A 7,200-nucleotide genomic window follows, 5' to 3' on the forward strand; every position below is an offset into this window, starting at 1 on the left:
TTTTTGTGTGTGTGTATATATATATATATATATATATATATATATATATATATATATATATATATATATATATATTTTACTGATCCAGGTTTAAAAAAATATTTCCTCATGGCTAACCTTCATTTGATTTTAAAGATACTTAATGAAGTTTCTTACTATAGCATATTTAAAATGGCTATTACTCTTTGTAACTCTTCCTATTAAGAGGTGGAGGCTATTTCTTCACCCTTTGAATTTGGGTTTGCCTCCTGACCTGTTTTACTAATAGAAGGTAGCAGAAGTCATTTTGTGTGACTTTCAAGTCTAGACCTAAAACTTTCATACAACCTATTCTAGAATTCTGCTACCATCTAAAAAGGTCCAGGGTTTTCTGTTGGAGAGGTCACCTGGAGGAAACAATCAAAGTATCCTGCTAATTTGCCAAACCCCAGCCATGTGAGTAACACTTTCTTGGACTGTTCCACCTCTTCCAAGCCTGGTAACTAACAGTAGCATAAAGATTAAGCCCAGGCAAAACCCATTGAAGAGACATTTTCCTAAGCCCAGCCCAAATTTCTGATTCATAGGGTCATGAGCAAACCGCATGGTTTCTCTTTTAAACTGTGAGTTTTAGGATAGTTGCTTTTACAGCAATAAATAAAAGACATTATAATTTATGAAAAGTGCAATGCATACATAGCTTTCAAAATAAATAAGCCTCAAGAATATTAACATATGGGACTATTACTGTCAAATAGAGGAACATTTCCAATGTCACAGAGTTCTAGACTACTTTGCACATTCTCCTAAATAGTTGATACCTTTTGACTAAGAAGTTGTTATATTTCCATTTTGACACTAAACATAAGAAAATACAAATTATACCACCCTAACCCACACAAAGAAGATAAGATTTCTTTTCATCTACTGGAGGGAAAATGTAATAAACCAGGCTTACTTAATACTTCACTGCAAAATTTATCCCACTTCTTCTTGTTAAAAGTCTCAAGTGAAGAGTGAAAATATAGATCATAAACTATATTTGCCACTCTCTCCATAAATATCATTTTGTCACTTATTTAAACTATGATAATAGGTATGTAGGAAGGAGGTCATATAAGCCCTCCACAGAGTTTTTCATACGTATTGCCAGTGGTAAATCGAAGACTGTGGACCAAAGGTAGGGTAGGTAGTTTAGTCAGCAGCACGACACAAGGATAAATTGCATCTCTAAGAATAACATCACATCTGGACTCTCTCAGTTTTTTCATAAGTTTTTTTGTTTAAAACTGCATCTGCACAGAGCTTTTGAACAGTATCAGAATATTTGTGATATGTTTTTTGCATCTTTAAATCATATACCCACAATGTACTCTCTAGTAATTCATATGCCCATATCTTGATCTATTTCATGAAACACAAATCAGGCTCATTCTTAGTGAAGGATGTAGGATAAGACACAAATTTAAGGGTAGATGGTTTACTGGGATTCACCAGGATGGAAGCTGAAGATGCTAGCACAGTCACTTCATGATCCCTCTGAGCAAGTTCATCCAAAATTGTTTTAAATTGATCCAGTCACTCTATTCCATTGGCTATACCAGAACCTTTTCACAGAAGTCACAGCTGAAATAAAAAGAAAGCACAAGAAAAGCCCATCTCTTAGACATCTTGATAAAATCCAAACCTTCTTCATAAGCTTCCTTAACTTCAGAGGTAGCTCTCCTTTATATCCAGGACAGAATCAATTAAGTAGTTAAAATATAACTGCCACTTGGTAAGGTCACAATGACTATGAGCTAAAGATTCTTTCCAAGAGTCTGCCTTAGCAATTTCTCTGCAAGCTAATCTCCAGTTCAGAGGCTTTGGAAAGCAAATATTTAAAAGCATACATGATTTTGTGCTTCTGTGTACAATAAATCCCAGAATCACTGTAAATGCTCTGGCTCTAGGATAAGAGGAAATTACCTAGGATGTAGGAAATTTGCAGATAAGAAAGCAGCATGTGTCAACACAGATACATTCTGATTTATTTGAGCATTCCAAGCATTTCTTTCTGCATATTTTTACATCTATTTTATTAGCTCCATTTCATTTAGCTCACTTTTGTTCTTTTGAGTGAAGTTATTCCTTCCTTTTTTCCTCTTTATATGAACATGAGCATCCTTTGAGTATAACTTCAGTCAGTTTAGTATAGCTTTAGTCACTTTCCTTTGAGAATATTGCTTCTGAATTATGATCATTTCCTTTTCTGAACATTTGTGTCCTTCCTTCTATTCCTCTAACTTCTTCAGCACTTCTCAAAACTTACTCTTCGAAAGAATTTCTTCCCTAAGTACCTTCTTCTGAACTTCATTTTGTATCTTACTTTTGTAATTGAGATATACAATATTAAAAAAATCTTACCAGAAATTCCTATCAAATTAGAAGCAGGAAGGGGAAGATGCATGTAATGTAAATAATCTATTGACCTGAAATTAGATGAGAATCTCTCTTAAGAAGGATTTGGATATAGGTTCTAAGCAAAACATTCATTCTGCGAGTGATATAAGCTTTGATATCTTGGGCACTGAGAAAAGAGATAAAGGAAAAATATAGATTTGAAAATCTAGAAAAGGAAAGGGAAATGGATCTCCGTGTCCATGATGGAGGCATTACTTTTAGTCATGACAATTTTGGTTATGAAGCCTCTTGTAAGTCTCTTTAGAACACAGAACAAATCTCCCTGGGAGAATAAAGAAGTGATATTCACAAAGTGGTGTTGGTGCAGAGAGTACTGACTATTGTTTTGTCAAGTATAAAAGGTATGTACAGGGAATCTAGGTTTAGAGAGCAATGTGAAAAATCATGAAAGCCTGAAGGAACACATTTTCCTCAGAGTATGAGAAGAAATTTACTGTGGTTATATAAATATTTGCTCTGTAAGCTGTGAGGAGCCTTGGAAAGTTTCAAGTCCTGGCGAGATATTTCCTTATTTCATTTCTGAAAATTTCTTATGGCAGGTTGTGAGAATGTAGATATGAGATGAAAGAACCCTACAAAAAGGGGGCTGGCTAATCTGGAAAGTCTTAAAATTTCCAGAGGAGAGGTAATTAGCACTTGAAAAAACGTGAAATTTAAAGTGCTAGTTACTCAGCCATGTCCAACTCTCTGTGACCCCATGGACTGTGGCCCACCAGGCTCCTCTGTCTATGGAATTCTCCAGACAAGAGTACTGGAGTGGCTTGCCATTCCCTCCTCCAGGGAATCTTCCTGACCCAGGGATAAAACCCTGCTTGGAGTCAGTGTTTGAGTTGCAAATCAAATGATTTCTTGTTGAATTATTATTTCTCAGATTGATTTTATTTTAGCTTTCAGTATTTGTGTCTATGAGCTATAACAAGAAGATCATTCCAGTGATCCATTTACAAAATGAGTATTGGGTTATAAGGTGTTCTGTTTCTTATCACCATGTCTCTATAGAACCTGTTAATATAAAGAAATATTTTCCTTCCACGATAGGAAAGAAAGAATCATAGAATTTAACTTTGTATTAGTTTATTAGTTCTTTTTTTTAAAATTACTGGTGTAACAACTTACTACGCACTCAGAGCTTTAAACTTTACAAATTTACTTCTTAGATCAGAAGTCTGATGGACTAAACTCCAGGTGCTGGCACAGCTAAGCATGTCTTTCTGGAGGCTTAGGGGAAGAATCTGTTTCTTTTCCTTTCTCAGATTCAGGAGGCTGCCTGCATTCCCTGGTGCATTTCTCCCGTAGTTCCTGCTTTCCAACCCCTTCCTCCATTCCAAACTCAGCATCAGCAGATTCATTTCTTTTCATCTTGCTATGTTTCTGGTTCTCTGAACCTAGATAAAGTTTTCTGCCTTTAAGAAAATTTGGATATGACTAGATTGGCTAGACCTGGATAATGCAAGCTATTCTCTTCATCTCAAAGTTTTTAATTATAATAGCATCTACAAAGTTCACTAAAATTCACCATGTGTGTTGGCATTTTCACAGTCTGGGGATTAGGGGTTAGATGTCTTTATTGGTCATTATTCTGCTAACCACAGTCTATCCTCTGGGCCCCAGAGTTTCATATTCATCACATATGTAAAATATATACACCTCATCCTTTAGTTTGTAAAAGTCTCAACACATTACAGTATGATCTCAAAATCCTAAATCTCATCCTTTATATCATCTCAGTCAGGTATGGGAGAAGCTCTGAATATGATCCATTTTAGAGCATAATCCCTTTGAGTCTAAGGAACAAGTTATCTGCTCCCCAAATATAATGATTTCAGATCTAGCATAACACTATAGACACTGTGCTTCAAAGGAGGAGGAAATGGGGATAAAGTGTAACTTCCACCACTCCCTCTGGTTTGAATGATTCACACCTTTAGTGTCTCCAAAGAGTCTTTTGTGTGACTGAATACTCTGATCTTTGATCTTTCTGAAGTATTAGCAAAAAATTTGATAGCCACACACTTGGCTTTTTCTTCAGAGCATTTTTGTTTTGTTTTACAGTCAATCTCTTAATACTAGTTTCCTTAGCAATCTGGACAGACTGAATTTCACAAGTCATCAAGTCCAGGTTACTTTTTGTTTAACACTTCTTTCATCACTTTAATGTCTCTACTGTCACATTTTACTATAAACAGCAAAAGAAATCAGTCAGTATCTTGAAGCTTTGTTTGGAAATCTCAGCTAGATGTACAAGCTTGTCACTTACAAATCCTTCATTACATGTAGTCATAGTACACACTTTCTTTAAGCTTTCTGATACTATATGACAAGATTTACCTTTCATCCAGTTTCTAATCATATGCTTTTCATTTCCTTTTCAGCATTCACTGGCAACAAATTTAATGTCAATATTTATATTAACAGCTTGCTTTTTTTGATTTAGGTATTCTCTAAGCCAGTTTATTTATTTATTTATTTTTACTATGATCCTTGTTATGTTTTTTGGAGTACATATTGCAGAGACTTGCTTATATGTCCTGCCCATAAGATATTTCTCAGGCAATTTATGTCCTTCTATGTTGTGAACTCAATAATATATTGCCAATGGCTTGGGAGTAAGAAAACAATTAATTCTTCTTAGAGAAGCAATATAACTAACATTTTATTATATAGTAGTGGGAAAACCCATTTCCTAGTACATCATAGACAGAAATCATTGACCTGCATCTAATGTGTTTTGTCCCTGAGGGTCTAGTCAGTAGTTGTGATATAGAAATAAAGAAGCCCATAGGAATGACAGAAATAATAATGTTATTATTCACATCATCACAAGAAGGAGCATCCATATTATAGTCAGTTTATCATTATTAGAGAAAATGTGAAAATTATAAGGATGTTCTCTTAGATGATATAATCTTAATTTATAATCTATAAAACATCATCAGTTCAGTTCAGTCGCTCAGTCGTGTCCAACTCTTTGCAACCCCATAAATCGCAGCACGCCAGGCTTCCCTGTCCATCACCAACTCCTGGAGTTCACTCAGACTCACGTCCATCGAGTCAGTGATGCCATCCAGCCGTCTCATCCTCTGTCATCCCCTTCTCCTCCAGCCCCCAATCCCTCCTAGCATCAGTTTTTTTCAATGAGTCAACTCTTCGGATGAAGTGGCCAAAGTACTGGAGTTTCAGCTTTAACATCATTCCTTCCAAAGAACACCCAGCACTGATTTCCTTTAGAATGGACTAATTGGATCTCCTTGCAGTTCAAGGGACTCTCAAGAGTCTTCTCCAACACCACAGTTCAAAAGCATAAATTCTTTGGCACTCAGCTTTCTTCACAGTCCAACTCTCACATCCATACATGACCACTGGAAAAACCATAGCCTTGTAAACATCTATAAACATCTAAAAAATCTGTAAAACATCATAAATCTAACTAAAGCCTGATTATGCATCCAAATCCATAGAGTAAAATCCCAGAGAATCTGAAATTACTGGAATATATACATTTTAAAGACAAATTGCTATGTAATACATGCCAGGCCAATTCTAAAATAACATTCTGTGTAGGATGTTTGGAAGGAATTCAGATCAAGAAAGAACCTGACCTGTAGTTCCCAAAAAAAAAAAAATTTTTTTTGAGAAAACTCAGACTGATCTTACATTTTTAAAGAAGATTTTAAATAAAGGGACTTATTTATATTTTTCTAGGATAGATCTGACTCTGCCACTTTTTCCCCAAATTTATACTCATCCACTCCTACCCTAGCTGAGAAGTTTAGAATTGTTTATCTGATTATTTGGAAGCAATTAGATTGATTGAGTCACATTATGAATGGGCAAGTGAGGTGGTCCAGTGGCTAAGACTCCATACTCCCAAAGCAAGGGGCTTGGGTTTGATCCCTGGTCAGGGAACTAGATCTCACATGCTGCAGCAACTAAAGAGTTCACATGCTGCAACTAAAGATCCTGCATGTCACAACTTAAAAAAAAAAATCCTGCATGCAGCAACTATGGTTAAATAAATAAGTTATTGGGAGGAGGAGCTAAGATGGCAGAGGAGTAGAATGGGGAGAACCCTTTCTCCCCCACAAATTCATCAAAAGAACATTTAAACGCCAAATAAATTCCACAAAACAACTTCTGAATGCGAGCAGAGGACATCAGGCACCCAGAGAAGCAGCCCAAGTCTTTGAAAGGAGGTAGGAAAAAATATAAAAGACAAAAAAAGAGACAAAAGAGGGAGGGATGGAGTTCCATCCCGGGAAGGGAGTCTTAAAAAGAGAGAAGTTTTCAAACACCAGGAAACCTTCTCACTGCCAAATCTGTGCTGAGCCTTGGAAGCACAGAGGGCAACATAACAGGGAGGAAAAATAAATAAACAATTAAACCCCTCAGATTGTGAGCCCTACGGTAACTCCCCCAGCAGAGAAGCAGCGCAAATGCCTGCACATGCCACTAGCAAGCGGGGGCTGGGCAGGGAGGCGTGGTACTGGCTGCATCGCTTAGAGTAAGGATCTGGCCTGAATACCCTGAGTGCTATCTGAGTGAAATAATTTGGGCTAGCAAACCAGACTGTGGGATATCTACCACGCGAAAAGCCAGCACTAACCTAAGATACCGCTGGGCCTGCGCACGGAACAAAGGACTGAACAGAGATAGCCGGCTGCAGACCATCCCCCTCCAGTGACAGGCAGCCAGAGCCAGAAGCGGGTAATCGCAGCCCCAGAGAGACATTAACTACAAAACTGTAAGCAGGCTTCTTTG

This window comes from Bison bison, unplaced genomic scaffold (assembly GCF_000754665.1).
Source record: "Bison bison bison isolate TAMUID 2011002044 unplaced genomic scaffold, Bison_UMD1.0 scf7180017864308, whole genome shotgun sequence".
Taxonomy (NCBI): Eukaryota; Metazoa; Chordata; class Mammalia; order Artiodactyla; family Bovidae; genus Bison; species Bison bison.